Genomic DNA, 16,575 nt, shown 5'->3' with positions numbered 1-16,575 from the left:
CACTGAAAGGCTGAAAAAAAATAATGAAAAGTCAGGTGGGGTGGATGCACAAGTGTGCTTGCCCTAATGATTGACAACAGATTCAGGGCTACAGTTACTTGAACAAAAGTGCCTGTGATTTGGTACTCAGATCCATGACCATGCATCTCCTTTTAGATCTTGGCCCTTTGTGGAGGGCAGGATACTTGAACTATGGAATCACGTCCTTTCCCTTTCCTGTTAGGCACAGAATTTGCAAAATCTTAATTCAGATGCAAGATCTTCAGACACTGTCTAAACCTTTGCTATCTCTGACTTGCTTGGTTGCATTGAGCCACTTTAGGTGTGTAAGGTTAGAAGAGACCACAGTGGGTCACCTGGTCCAACCTCCCTGCACAAGCAGGGTCATCCTAGGGCACACTGAACAAGGTTGCATCCAGACAGTGCTCGAATATCTCCAGCGAGGAGACTCCTCAACCTCTCTGGGCAACCTGTTCCACTGTACAGTTACCCGTACAGTGAAAAATCCTGGTCAGGTATCAGAGGTTCTTCTGTACTGGAGGTTGTCTCTTCTTTACAGCGTAACATCAAGAACCAAGGGGTTGACGAGCCAGGAGCACCTCCTATGTAATAGTAATGATAATGTGAGTGTGTGGTGAGGGAGTATCTGTGGCTGTCTCCAGACTGCAATACAGCATGGTCTCAGTCTGAGGTAGTTGCACAAGCTGTTTTGGTTACTTTAGATTTATGAATGCTGACAGGTATGGAGGGAGATGGGGGGAAAATTATGTTTGGCTGATGAAGTGGCTGTCACCTTTTTACACAGGTGTATTTTACGATTAAATTAATATGCTTCTTAATCTACCTGCCTGCTTGTGATTGGTAAAACTTGTGCAATTATTTGGAAATACCTGTCTAATGTATGTCCATCTGATAGATGTGCCATCCCTCCAGCACTGCTTGAGCATGCAAGGGGTTCTTTGTAAGCTCTTGTCAGAATGGCAAACCTTGAACACTTTCTTCTTAATTCATAGGTCAGAACATAAACACACCTGAGCACCTTTGATCTAGAAACATCGGGTAATGTTTCTAGTCAAGTGTTTGTCTTCTGAATTTTTACCATGACTGCATCTCTCCATGTATGACCAAAAAAAAAAAGCTGGAATTTAACATCAATTTTTGTGCTTGAAGAATGCAGAGTGATCCTTTCCAACTTCCATGTTTCTTTCTAGATTTTTTTTTAAACTTCAGGGAAAGTTGCTGAGCTGCTGTAGGTCAGACTAAAGCAGGAATGTCTGAAATGACATTCTATCAACAGGAGAGTGCCTGTCTCTCTTCTTTTCTTCTTTTACTTTAAGTTATCCTGTAAGGTTAAGAAAAGGTAAGAGGGTTTTAGAGCCTTTTGCCTGCAAGATAATGGATGAAAGAACTGCAGAAAATGAAAGAAAAATTTCAGGAAAGTTACCTGAGCCTCAACAAAAATGACCAGTCATGAAGAAATCTGTGATCAGACTCTCATGGTGTAACTAAATAGTAGCAAGACCAGGGTAGGCCATGTGAGCATTTCAGATGAGACCATCCCTGGTACTGTGCACTTATTTCACAATCTATGTTGATGTTGAATATTAATTTTACATAAAAAAGTAGGTATGTTCTGCATGCAAACATAATAAAAGGTGAAAAATTATCCATGAGATGGACCTCAGGGTGAGGCAATAGAATAAGAATGACAAGATGTTACTACTGTGTGCAGTGGTGATGAACATAGTAAGAAGAGATTAGCTGTAACATAACTTTCTCTCTTTCTTTCTTTCTTTCTCTTTCTTTCTTTCTTCCTTTCTTTTTCAGGCTGCAATTTGTGCTAGAGCCCTAGGAATGGCATCTGTCCAAATAATGATTGTTACAATGTTTGCCTTGTAATGAAATTATGTAATTAAAATGGAACAATCTTTTAGACTGCCTTTCTTAAGACAGGAACCTAAGCAGTAGCCCCTTATGATGGTAGGAAGATACCATTTCACCAGGAACACGTGCTGCTCAGCAGTAGGAGGTTCCACCCAGCAGTCGACCATCATTATAGCTGTGCTTCTGGAATGTATCGGGGAAATCTCCTGCCAGGAAAAAGGTGCATCTCGTAAAGCGTAAGCTACATGTTATTTCGCTTTAGGTCCTGTAAAACCTAACCTGCTAGTCTTTGAAGACTAGTAACTGTATTTATGTAAGTGGTGCAATATAGAGAGACCTGTAGGCAATTACCCTACATTCATTGAATAATCAAAGCTCTTGGAGGCTTGCAAACTAGTAAAAATATTTGTGAGGGAAACAAGTATCTAAACATTTTTGACCCAATTAATCTAATTTTAACTGGATGTAGTAACCTAACTCAAAAATTGGACACTACTGCAGCAGCAATTATTGTTGTAAAGGCCACTGTAATGGCCAAAAATTATGTTCTCTCTTTCATACCGATTATCGAAGTTTGGTAATAAAACCAGAAGCTTTAATTGGAATATCAGTTGGTAGTCATGTCAAGTCATTTTTGACATTTCAGGTCACAAGCACTGCTAGGACCATCTTTCATGTGTTTCGTCTCAGAGAATTTTCAAAATATATCAGCTGGAGTGGGTGGAATAGACCAGAGGATAATACATTCTGGTATCACTGAGGCCAGCACAATTCACGATAGCTGAGATGCAGAGCTTTTCCATAATTATCTGTACTTACAGAAAGATATTTTGATGCAAGAAATACGTTGTCAGCCAAATATGCAGGATGAGGTGAAGCTGAAACAGTGGTATTTTCACATGTTGCTTTTCCAACTATAAGCAGCCCTCTTGGTGCAAGATGTTATTCTGACTACTGGAATTACTCACTGCATCCGTATGGTGAGTAAACATAACACCCTTTATTTTTTGTAACAGAAGAAACAGTAAGTTTCCTAATGTGTGTGACTACATGCAGCCATATTGTCTATTGAAAAATAGCCAAAAGATAACCTAGAAGGGAAATACATATTTATTTAATTTCTCTTTCGCTTGACAGAGTGTGAGGTTATTGTGATAAATTAAGTTCCACCCATGGTGTAAAACTGGAGCAGGCAAGAAGAGGTTCAGGCCAAATATGCTGGCATAGTTTAACATAGTGTCAATCTAGAAGGGAAGCTGTTGATCCTCTGATCATTGCTAGAATATAGTGTAATGGTTCCTTTGACACTTTTGTCTTTTATTTCATCAGTATGTAGTACATGACATTTTGTACTTGTGAAAGGTGCTGAACTGACAGGCCTTGAGACTGAAGTCTTCTCTTTGTACACATATCAGACGATACATAGACAAACACAGCATCCCCTCTCTGCTTCTTTCTTTGTCTTTCCTACACTTCAACCGCTTTCTTGCTGCAGCTTTCTCATATGACCACCATTTGAAGTGAAAAGATAGCCTGATCTCTGCTACAGTTCAGCAGTTACTGTTTGCTGTTAATATTACCAGGAAGGTTGCTTGTCCTGTGTGAGTTTTGTGGTTTTTTGTGACACGGAAATGCATTTCCATGAATTTAAGTAATTCCAGCTCATTTCATGTGGGTCACAAGCCGACCGTTAGGCTGTAATATCTTTAGGTTACCAGTGACCCAAACTAGACTCGATCTGGTAACCTATAGCAGAGGTGAAATGCTCCATATCCTATTTCCATTCCTGCTTGTATATGAATTGTTCAGTATAAGGTTAATCATGCATACTAGAGAATATTTTTTCTCTGAAATACACAGTAGATCTGTGTTTTTGTCCTTTCTGTCTGTTTGGAGCAGACAAAGGGGATTATGAATGGGTTGGGTACAGTAGAAATTACAGTGTTAAGAGTACCAGTTAATGCATAGCAAAATTATTCTGTTTCATAATATTAGCAAAATTTGTCTCTTAATCCACAATGCTCAGAATTCCCATTGGGAATATTGGATCCACCATGCAGATCAGAGAGACCAATTTTGCCTATAGTATGGACTTGCAATGGCTTTACCATTCTTGCATTTAGAGGGAAGAGGAGTGTAGGGGAAGGAGTTATTGTCTCCTCTCAGTTATTAATACTGTGACCATTTAGTGAAAAAGAAAATATGTAAGAATCCACAATCAGGATGAACAGCTTGCAAAATGTAACTTCAAGTTGTATGGTTAGTTTCTGCAGTTGGCATTTTCCTGAAGTATTTCCCAAAGAGTTATTTTAACTGTCTATCATCTACTTAAAAATAAAATAGTGTAAGTAATTAAAAAAAAAAAAGAATGTTACCATCCTCAAATAAAAAACCACACACAATAAATCTATAGCTATCAGACAGTTTGCATTGAGCAGCAGAATAACCTGAGGTGGGGTGGGGTGATGGTGGTGCAGGGGAAAAGTTCAAAATTCCTGGAAATCAGTTTTCTGATCGAAAATTTGGGCAAGATCTCTTCACTTTTTTTACATCACTTTGAATCTTTTTGCTGTCTCACATTGTTTCTTGATACGCAGAAATGTATTCTACTCTTCTGAAAAGGTTTGCTGTGTAATTAAGACTTTAGATATCTTTCACCAGATGTTGCAAATTATTTCATTTTTTTCAAAGAATATATCAGGAGGATATACCTTGTGTAATTTGCAAGGAGTCTGCTAAAATATTGAACAAAATTAGTAATAAAAAAGAAAAAATATACTTTTTTTTAAAGACACAAAACAGCAGGGTTTTTTAATAATCTCTGCCTCTACGATGACATAGGATGAGTTTAATATTTTTAGTAGTAGCATCATATTCCTATTCCACATACTCATACAAGGAATCGTATGAACATAGACTTAAATTATTTTTGTCAGGACTGGGTTTGCATTAAGGATCTGTTTAGTGGATAAGGGTAAAAAACTGCCCCCGATCATTTTTCACGCTTGCATTTACTTATACTTTCAGACTTGTCTCAGCTAGATCAACTAAATTTTCCCTGAAAGATTGAGAACATATCCAGCCTCACTCAGTCACAGTCCAGAAGGAATTCAGTTATTTCAAGAAGTCTCATTACACAAGATCCTTCTATTACCTCTTGTTATTTATCTTTCAGTACTATCACCTTTTACTACCCTTTCTTCTTTCTTAATTCAAATTAATAAAGTCCTGCAGTGAATGATTCTTCAGTTCCTTTGAAATTTCTTTTGAAAGAGTGAGAAGTCCTCAAAAATCACAATACTCATAAAATGGTTGAGGGGAAAAAAATCCTTTATTCTTTCCTCTAGACTTCAGTGACACTATGAAGTTTCACATAATTTGCAGACTGCATCTCATAAAATACTGGCAAAATTTATTCAATTCAAATTAAATAGATGTAGCACAGAGTAATCTTTCTCTATTAAATATGTCACTTTTTGCAATTGTTTCTTAATATCCCTCACAGCTTCCATCTAAGATTAGCACTTTCTTTGCTGCCACAGTTTCACTAACCTACTGAATTATTCACTGAAGCATAACCTTCAGATATCAGGTTAGAAAGACCTTGATTATGGCAGGAAGTGAACTGTATAAACCATTTTTCTTTAAAAGAAAATTTCTCAGTATAGAAAAGTCTAAAATGAGATAAGTATTAAATGTGTGTAAAAATTAACTTCATAATTGATAGGAATTTAGTCAACTGTGACATTCCTGTATTTTGTTTATAATAATGTACAATAACATTCCAGATACCATTAAATAGTGTAAAACCACGTCCATTTTTATGATGCTTATTTAAACTTAAACTACAAGCCAGGATACCCATGCTGGTTTCACTTCTAAAGTAGAGCTGTGGAATCTCTTGCTCAGATTTAACATACTGGACAAAGAATATTTACATCCAATTTCTGATTTTGTCCCATTTGCTGAAAATTACTTTTAAGGGTCTCTCAGCTCTGGAAACCATGGTGACAGAGTGGAAGGCTTCCCTACAGCAAACTGCTGTTATTGACCATTACTTTCTGCCAATCCACTACTGAAAGGTCATTTGAACACCTACCAAGGAGACAACAGCTTCGGGAACGCTTTCTTTGCGAGTGTTGAAATACAGACTCACCACTCACTTGTCTGCTTCTCATGACCTGTCCGATGGCACCCAGGAGCTGAAACGTAATTGTGAAGTTTAACAGGCTTTTAGAGGTAGTATGATAGCAAAATGTCAAGGCAAACAACATTCTACAAATTATTCTGCTAGTCAAGCATACAAATTTTCATAATGACTTGACCTAGAATAGGAACAAAATGTGTTTTCCTAACATGGGTGATAACTGCATAATTATGCAACTGATTCTACTAATATTATCAGCCTTATGTTACTGTCCCAGATGTTAGAGAAATGGCACAGAAGGAGAAAACAGGTGGTAAGATTGTGGGATGTTGCATATTAGTGCAGTTCATAACAGAATTTTCTGTCTAGATTTGTTGACCATAGTTTGAAGAACTATAACATAAAACATGCTGCACAAGGATTTAACGCTTCGTGTGTAGCAGGAGCTTCAGCAAAACAAATTTTGTTCTGTGCTGTGAAGTGTTCAGTTCTTAAGAGGTGTTTAAACTTCTTGCTTCCTGATCTCTGTCTCTCTTTCTCCTAGTGATGTTTGCGGTTTATAGGATTTTGCAAATATGTGAAGGTGTCACTTTTGGACAGTTAAATTTACATTTAAGTGATTATGTGAATTGACAAGTCAGATGTCATTTTAAAAGACATACAAGTATTGCAAAGGAAACTGTTGGTTTAATGAAATTCTAAAAAATTATGTATGTATATTGCTCTTCAAGAGATCTTACACAAAGCAGTATGGGAAAAAAATTGGGTTCATGTTGTGGGTGTAGAGATTATTTTTTTCTTTATGTTTAATATACATTATGCATACATACATCATAAAGACAAATGCCGTCATGTATCTTGTATACATTTAATGTAATAATTCAACTCTGTGTTTATTCTGTGTTTATTAAAGAATTATGCCTTTGACAAAAAGATCTGCAGCTGTGAAATTTGAATTGCAGACCAAAAAACACGTGAAAGAATTAAACTTTCTATATGGGAAATAGGCTAAAATTTTTACTTAAGGAAACAGATCATTATGGACTTAGAAATATATGTAGGAAGTCACTGTGGGCACGACTTAGTGTACACTGTTCATTTCAGTTTAACCACATCCACTGAAACTGCCTGGGAATTGCATCGAGAGGGTTCACAATTCTTTAGTTCCGGTGTTTTTGCCTTTTAGTAATGTTTGCTAGAAATCTTGTCAGGCTTAAAATAATTGGAAGCAACTACACTGAAAATGGAAGTTGTAAAAGACAGAAAAGATTGTGGTAGTGGTTCCTCCAATAAAATAGACAAAATGAATGCTATTATGTGCCTGCAGATTGCATGATAATCTGAAACCCTGATTAAAAGGAATGCTATTAAATTGATTTTCAACTTTTTTTTTTTCTCTTTTCCCAATTAATTGATCTGCCATCAGGCTAGAAGAAAGGTTGCGTAATCTGAAGAAAGCCACAGTTGTTTGATTTTTACCCTCCCTACGTTTTGAAGAAGCAGCTGTCTGTTCACGTGTAGAAACTTTGCCTTTATTGGAGTGATAGGAGAACCCATAATACAGCAAAACCCATAAATATGCTTGCTCTATTGTTTCTGAAGTGGCTTTATTAATTTCTGATTCTGCATATGCACTTTTACAGAATGCTTTAGAGTTGGAATCAATAGAAAAAAGTCTAGTCAAAAATGGAAAAGTATCACATCAAAACTTGCTTTTCATGTCAGGACTTTGTGTAATTGATGGACAAGCATGGACTTTGAATGTTACACTTTCTTCAGATTTGTAGTCATTTGGAAGGCTAATAGCAGACGTGTTACTGTAGTTGCCAATGGCAATCCCTGTGATTTGGGTTGGGTTCAAACAGCCATTCAACCCCACTTGTCCTACTCCTTAATTCCTAAAGCTAGCCATGCAGATTGTTTTGGGGGATGACATTTTACATGTGTGTCTATCAGTCTTTTCTGTATGTATTTATCTAAACATTTATATTTATTCCATCACCACATTACTCAAGTGTGAATGAATCTTGGCTGACAAGTTAGCTGTAAGGAATGGAAAAGGGGTATTACCTTTCCCATTTAACAGAGAGAGAGAACTAAGATTTTAAGACTTACAGAAAGTTTCAAAGAAAATAAGTATCACTGCTGGATATTGCTGCTGAAGTGTCTGAGCCTTTACCTACTTTTACCTTTTTTTCTCATGTCCATACAGAAACCTGCCTGAGTCTTATGTGCCAGTGGCTCCTTTGGATTGCTACCAGGGATATGCTGGTTCATGGAAGCAGCTTTGGGATTCCTAGCTTTATGTACAAAAGAATTCATACAAAATGAATTTTAGGCATATATGTGTGTGCCTGTATGTGCATATTTGTGATTCTTGGAATCATTAAATATCATCAGGTATGTACAAACAGATATTTTTGGGATAAACTGCATATACTATTTGATGATAACCAAGCTACTTTGGGATCTAGCTGCAGTTACACTGTGGAAATAGAAGCTGTTCCAACAAACCTCTGTTTTTTTTCTCCTTAAACAGCTGATAGATACATCCTGCAGTCACAGTGGGATTGGAAAGGAACTTGTGAAGCCATACCCCAGGCCAGGTGAACTGCATCAAGGGAGATCTAAAATATTATCCAGCTAACATGAAATGGAAATACTCTTTCAGATATTGCTGGGCAGCTTGGACAAAAAAAAAGAAACCCCTGAACCATGCTTTGAGTTCACACTTAGTCCAGTCTTGGACTTAATATCTATAGTGACCCCTTTCCCTCATGTCTACACTGCTTCTCCAAAGCTTAATTCTGTTGCTATGTTGTGCATTAGAGGGGAAGAAACAAATGTGAGACTTCATGCAAATCTGTTGATGGTAGTTTTCAAATCTTCTATCATGTTCTGTAGCGGACAACACGCAGTCATTGCTAGACTACTTGAAACAGGTAGTCTGTTGTTCTGACTGATGTATTTATACAGCACACCTTCATACATTTCCTTTTGATGGCTCCTGCTTTCTGAGGCACATTCCTGAAAGTGCACAGTTAAGCCTGTTGGACAATCACATGCAAAAGCAATTCTTAGAAGTAATGAAGAATATAGAAAAATAGTTACAAATAATATCTGCTGTTATATGTTAAGACTTCCTCTCCTTAGTCCCCAGAGATCTGTTCAGTATAAGGATGATAAAATAGCTGAACAGAGATAGAGTCTAGATGCCCTCTTAAGAGTCCAGTGTGTCCAGTGTGTAGGTGTTCTGGCAAAGGGGCTTCTGGTAAGCATCTCTAAGTTGTGAAATTGTTCGAAACCAGATAAAGGTAAATTGCAGATATATTGGGTCTTTTGTGCAAGTATATGTGCATGTTTCTAATGTAAACTGATGTATTAGTATTCTCAGTGTAGCTTGAGGGGGTCAATAAGGAACCACAACTAGTTTCACAGCCCAATGTATACCCAAATGGCACCCATTAAGAGTGTTAGTCTCTCCCTTCTCCTAAACAGCATAAGGTGTAAAGTGAACCCTCTGCTGTCAGGCATGAGCTGCTACTAGCATCCATCTCCTGCTTCCTCCCACTGCGTACTATCATGACTAATATACCTGCATTGCAGTTAAGTTCTCCTGTTAACAAGCTAAGAGGACCCACCTTCAGATCAGGTAGCTGCTGTAAATATATTTGGTTGAGTTGTGCTGAAAGAAAAGTGGTGAAACTGTATCTCAGACACATGAAATGGAGATGATCATGAAAGAGTGGTGGAAAAAAAGGTCTCAGGAACACTGAGGAGAGCTTAAAAAAAAAAAAAAGAAAAAGTTAGAATTATACATGTGGGAATAGATTAATAGATTTAAAGATTGCAAAAAACCCCACAACAGATGGAGGGAGATTCAATATTTAAAATTAATTTGGAAGGAAAACACAACAAAGGGGCTATGGAGAGGCAACTAGTAGGAAAGGAGGAAGGAGGGGGAGAGTAGGAAAAAGGACTGAGGGAAGAACAAAAGAAAGAACAAAGAAAAGAACAAAACCCTTCTCACTCTGCGGTTATTGTATTTTGGTGATAAATATTTACAGGTGGTTACAGTAGTTATTTCTCCACTTCTCCTCCCCTTTTCCCTTTTAGAATCAGCTCACGTCAGTAGAATCTCCAAAACAGATAAAACTCTGAAAAAAGTGAGTTCTGTGTCTAAAAGCACAGCAGTCACTCCACAACATCCACATCACTATAATGATGTTTTCCTCTTTTCAGAGTGCTGCAAGGCACATAGAACTGACCCATCCTCATACTACACTACCCTTGAAGCAGCCTCTCTTTTTTACAAACAAACATAATGGAAACAAGTTTATCTTTGAGCTTCAATGATGGATCCTGGGCTTGTGCTCTTTGTGTGTTAATGTTTTTAGTTACACTTGGCATTTTTTTAGCATGTTTGGGCTTTTACTATTTCTGTCCATATTAATAGTAACATACAAGTGTGAAATATTTCTGGAAACTTGCCCCATTTCAGTCACTGGTGCAACTCTCAGTGCCCACAGGATGGTCCAGCTTCCCTCCTTCTTTGTCTGCTGGGGGAATTGTGGCTGTGAATCTCTTTCTCTTTTTGCTGTGCAGCTTCTGAAGGAAATCAGAAAATGTTTGCAAGTGTGTCTCTAGCATATTTCTATCATTTTTCTGATAATCTTTGCTTGTGCTTGCACTGCATTCTGTGTATGGTGGTGGCAGTTTCACCTGCCCACTTTTATGTGTCATTAGTTGTCACTGTGCTACCATGTCTGTGCAGACACGTCTTTACCGAGTGCTGCTCCGGCATCGTGTCTGGGCCTTGTAAATCCTGGCAACAATGCTACGTACGCCGCAGAGGCTTTGCGACAAAATATAGAAATGACAATTAATGATGTCTGAATTTGGGAAAGGGAGGAGAAACGCACTTTGGTTGTGTGGAAAGATGCATTTAGAGGCTTTCGAGCACAAGACAACATTTTACAATTCAGGCTACAGTTTTAAAGCCTGATAGAGAAACCCTTTCGTCTGGCAGAGCTCAAAGCATGCATTAGTATCTACCATTTGCAGAGCCTCCGTACTTCAGCGGGGGCTAATTTTCTTCTGGTGGGAATGTCACTGGATGATTGAGGAATTATCACTTTGAAAAGAACCTTAATCGCGTGATCAGTCTATAAATTAGATTTTACTCAGTGCAAGCTGGGGTGGTGGGACTGGCCCCCTTGATTTCAGGGGAACCACTCACTTCAATAAGGTTTTACATGGTCTGGACTTTGGATTTAAGAACAAATATTTTATTTTCTGCCAAATATGCAATAGGAATTAATTGTAATATATTATTCTGAGCTTTGCAAATGCTAAAAATATATGCTCATTTAATGTGCGAGATTTTTGTTTACAATGGGCATTAAACAGAGAGAATGTCAGTGTAAGAAGAGGTGGACTTAATGGGTTAAAAACTGTGTAAATGTTACTCTAGTTAAATTACAGCTTGTTGTTCAGATGAATACTCTCCACTTCTCATATAGCTTTAAATTATGGACAAATGCTTGCAATTGTGAACTACCTACATTGTGGCTGCCTGTTCCCAGGCTTCATCAACCCTAGCTGTCCAATGGGATTACTGTAAGCTTTCACGGCAGTCTGCCAGCCACTGATCAGAAATTCATATCCCTGGATGTTAGATTGCTCTCTTTATTCCATCCTTGTGATGGCTGTGATTGCTGTCATGGTGTTAGGTTAGAAATTAGCATTTTGTGGCCCAAATTTTGCCATCCAGAACATAATCAGAAAAAAAGGGGGGGGGGAATCAGAGAATAGTAATTTCATCTGTCAAAGAAGGGAAATGCAGAGTTACCATGATACAGATGTCTACGAAACTTAGGTCAGGAAATGTTGTGGTATTTATGGTCCTATTTGGTGAATGCTTAGGCAGGTGGTGTTTTTCTGTTACTACAGACCTCTGTTCATAGATTAATGTTTTTACTCTGATAAAAATAAATAAATCAATAAATAAGTAGATAAGATCCATTGGTAAAACTATAGGTGGGCTTCAGAAACTCTTCAATTAAAAAGAAAAAACAAACAAGGATCTCTAGCAGATACTTCCAAGGACATGCTGAATTAATCACAAGAGGCTGGTTAGCAGGAGGTCAGAGAAAGACTTCTTACCATCATTTTGGGTCATATGTCTAGAGGCGATGGCAGTATGTATGTGCTGTATTGTAATACCCCCTTTCTAGTTTTCTTGTCTCAGTCAGAAAAGCCTGAACACATATTGCATAGGGCTCTTGAAAGAAAAGAGACACCGGTAAAAATCAGTAGTTGGGAGTTTTTTCCTGTTCTTTAAAAGTGAGTCATATCTGACTGGCTAATAAAAATATGTCATTGTTTTTTGTCAGATTCGTGCTATATTCAGCATATTGTATAGTCATATATTGTATCCCTTTCATTTTATTTTCTAAATGTGTTATATCTGGTAATTAAAAGGTGGGGATTAAACAGCCCAGTAGTAGTCACTGATAGATTTAATGAACATTTAATTTTGCTCTAAACAGATTTTTCTCTTAATCTGTTTCAAAACAATTCATCAGGGCTTATTACAGAAAATTATGGAAAACGACTGTTTAAAATTTAGTGTAGAGATATGGTTAGGTCCTTAAAGGTAGCTTGTTATTCTTTTTAAGCAACTCACACACATGCTAATTTTTTCTGTCGTTAGCACTGAACAAGCTGGAAGGATTCTGACATGCGAGGTGCACAGATTCTGCTAGGAGCCTTGAGTTTTATCCACCCAAGCTTATCCGTCATCTTTAATCATGCAAAAAGCAGGATTACTTAATCATTTCATTTTATTGAAAAGAAAAAGAAAGATTTACATTAAAATGATGACATGCAAGAAAAAAATAAATTGAAAATGATTATAAAGAAAATGTAACATAGAGACTAAAGCTCCATTGGTTCTGTGATGCTCATTTAAAGCAATGATCTAGTAAAGTCAAGGTATAAAAGTAATGATGATGTTAGCTGTTGAAGTATAACCATCTCTGCATTTTAATGTATATTCTGACATGAGGTGTGCAGTTTAATATTGCAGATAACTAAGGAAGATACTTTTTTCACCTATATGGTATTTATTTCTTGCATTAAGTTGCACCTTTGTTTGAAATAAGTATTTTAGCACACAAACGTTACAAGGCAAGGCATACTAGCATTTTCACAATCCTTTCAGTATACATGCGTCTGCCTGTATCTCCCTATGTAGGACAGGCAAAATTATACTGATTTTTAGCCTAGCTATGAAAAGTACTGGTTTACTGTAAGTGTGAAATTTATGTTGGAGATAAAATTAACAAGTTATTCATGAGTGCCTTCTGTATCTTTTGGATTTTAGATATTGCATTGTATGCCCTACCTGTTCTAGTCTTTCTACACTTAATTTGTTGTTATTTTTAAGCATTTTGAATATTCTTTTAAGTTAATATAATTTTTGCTCATACAACCTTTATGTCCAGCTGTATCAGAATTTAGGTAGTAAAAGAGGTGGGGAAAAATACACCTGCAAACTTTTGATGTCACAAATCATTTGTTTAGGAAACATTGCAGTCTCTAAAAGAAAGTTAGTTGAAGGAGATAATGAGGACATATTTTTGTATGTGAATATATACAAGTGGTGTATTTCATCAAGGAAAATTTATTAAAAGCACCAGACTTTTAGGTTTGATATTTACATAAAATAGTGCATTAAACAAGTAATTACATTACAAATCAATGTTTACCAATTAGATAATTAATAATTCATTCTAATGTACTAAGTTGAGTGAATTTAAGGTTGAATACTCTGGTGCCAAATTGTTTTTAGTACATAAACATTTAATGAAATCTGAAAATTTTCCAACTTTTTCCTTTAATAGTGAAATTTCTAGGTGTTGAATATTTGTTTTCTTTAAAGGAGTAATAAAAGAGGAAACAAAGTACATTTTTTTTCAGTTTTACCCCAGTGCAAAAATCTTGTGTTGCTGTTGGAGTTGAGAGTGTAGATATAAGAAATAAACCAGAAAAGATAAAAAATAGGTGTACAGATGTCTATTTGTTTTCAGTTATGCACTTTCTGACATTAGCTCTGGATACTGCTTGGCTGTGATAGCTGACTGTTTTGAGAGGTAACCTTCTAGTAGAAGGTAAATGGTTAAAAATGTCTTAGGGTAAAACCTTATGTGTGGGGAAAAAATTGGGAGTCCCTAACTGCAAAACCAAGTTTTGTTTCTATGTTGTTTCTGATTTTTGTTTTAGAAAGGATGTAGTTACTATTATAGAAAAAAAAAATTGAGTCCATGAGAAATTTAACCTTCATATAGCTTCCTTCTGTTAGTATAAAAAGTCCCTGAAATTCTCTCTTCTACCATGGACTTTTTAAATATTTAAAATCTAAAATACTTCATTTAGTTAAAAAAACCCAACCAACCAAACAACAAAAACAAGCCTAAAAAAAACCCAACAAAACAACCAACAAAAACCCCCAAATCAACACACTTTTATTTTTTGAAATATTTTCTATTCTTGCTCTTCTTAAGTACATCCATCTACCTTACAATTTCACAAACGTTAGAAGTACAACTAGACTCATAGAGAGATTTTAATGCAGGGCAAATGTCACACATTGTGCATAGTGACTCTGAACATTTTTGGGCACAAGAACAATGGATTTGTAATTTTTCTTCTAGTAATAGAAGAGAATATAAGGGATTTTATACAATATACAGTTACTTCCCAGTAGTGAAGTAGTAAAATCAACTTATTTTACACATGCAGAGTGAGTAATACACTGAGGATAGAAAAGAGCCTTTCAACAATAAATTGTTTTCCAAACTAAGTAATCTTTCTATAATACTGTAAATTAATCTAGACAGTACTTATATAGTTTATATAACAGGTGTTACGTTATCTTCCTGATTGATTCATATTACTTTCCTTACTTAGTATAATTAAGTATATTTTTCTCAATTTTTCTCTTAAAAAAGTAGAAGTAATTTTCTTTCTCTCACTTTTTTCCCCAAGCTGATGAGGGTTATTCTAATGGCATGATTCTTGATTAGATGTGGAATTAGTGGTCTTTTGATGGTTGTCCTGAAAACAGAACTATTTACTGGAAAGAATTAGGTCTGATCTTACAGTGACTTATTTTCATGCTTTTAAAGCCGTGTCCCTAAAAGACCTGCAGATGTATGTTTACAGTTTGAATATTTGCCTATGCACTTGAAAAATGTTAGCAAGAATTATGTTATTTTGTATTATATCAAACAATTTCATTTAACTAATAAATTGGATTTTGCAATATGTGTCATGTTATAGCTTGAAGAATCTTCCTTTTGTTAATTTTCTGGATGGGTTTTGTATTTGAAATTATTTTTTTAGCATTTTCTAGAAACTTAATTTCACCAATATTGAAAGTTTCTTAAGTTTTCATTAATTCCTGATAAATAATAACCATAGTACTGAAGGCAGATACTTATTATTTGTTATATGAAAGAATATAAAAGTCTCACTCGGTTATTAGAAATAATGAAAACGTAATAGTCAAAACAAGCAATGACGAGTGACAAAAACCTACCGCAGATTTTAGTAACTATGACCTTTAAGCAATAGGTGGCAGTGTTACCTAAATACTCTTTGCTTTGAATTGGGAAAGAATGGGAGTACTTAAGAAGGAACAGGACATTTGTTTTACTTGTACATAATTGCAGATTTGTACAAACAAATTTCACATCGTTAAGGATTTTTCGAAAGGTTTTCCTAAAAAAATTTAAATTCAGTATCCATTATCACTTAAATGACCCACATTTTTGTGTTTTGTGATTTATTAGTTAAAACATGATATTTGAATCTAAAATATTCAACTTGTGTCTGAAAAACATTTTCCTATGATGTCCTGTATTTGAAAATGTCTTTCATCTTAACTTCATTACATATTTTAAGTGATAAACACCAAGCACAGTTTTAGAAAATATATTACAGAACATACTTTTCTGGTTTATTATAAATTTAAGACTTAGTTAATAAAGCTCATAGCACATAGTGCTTCTGCAGAGGTTACAGAACAAACTTCATGAATTCTTTTAACATACACAGCACAATATCACAGAATAGACCTGCACTAATCTACAAATACTGTTTCTCTCTTTATGTACAAGTAGGCACTCCTTTCCACACCTTCTGAAAAGCCTGCAATAACAAAACAAACAAGAAAATGACATTGCATAGCAAAATTGATGCTTTAATAAACATTTCTAAACGGAGTATGCCAATATGTCTATTCACTTCAGTATAAAATGCTTCACAAAATGCAATATTGCGCGTTACAATAAAAACAATTAGTTTAAGTCATTTCGGTCTTCTGAGTGTTACTTATGTATATCTCGTCATATAATAATTAAAACACATACTGACCAATGCAGCAGCCATATTCCATAACATATGTTCTACCTCTAGGATACAGCTTTCATACAGTAGCAGTTCCAAGAGATGTGTTCATCACTGTGTGATAGAAACAC

At 35.9% G+C, this 16,575-nt stretch overlaps 1 long non-coding RNA gene across 1 annotated transcript in view; it reads right to left on the bottom strand.

Annotated features, from left to right (window-relative positions):
• Positions 1-16,575, bottom strand: part of LOC113965957 — a 35,092-nt gene extending 18,517 nt beyond the window's left edge. The window contains exons 1-2 of the long non-coding RNA XR_003533718.1: positions 16,472-16,575; positions 6,041-6,086 (exon numbers count right to left, since the gene is read on the bottom strand). This is a non-coding gene — a long non-coding RNA (uncharacterized LOC113965957). The remainder of the gene's footprint in view (positions 1-6,040; positions 6,087-16,471) is intronic.

This window comes from Neopelma chrysocephalum, unplaced genomic scaffold (genome assembly GCF_003984885.1).
Source record: "Neopelma chrysocephalum unplaced genomic scaffold, ASM398488v2 Primary Assembly neopelma1_22, whole genome shotgun sequence".
Lineage (NCBI taxonomy): Eukaryota > Metazoa > Chordata > Aves > Passeriformes > Pipridae > Neopelma > Neopelma chrysocephalum.
This window is presented reverse-complemented; position numbering and strand designations above follow the sequence as displayed.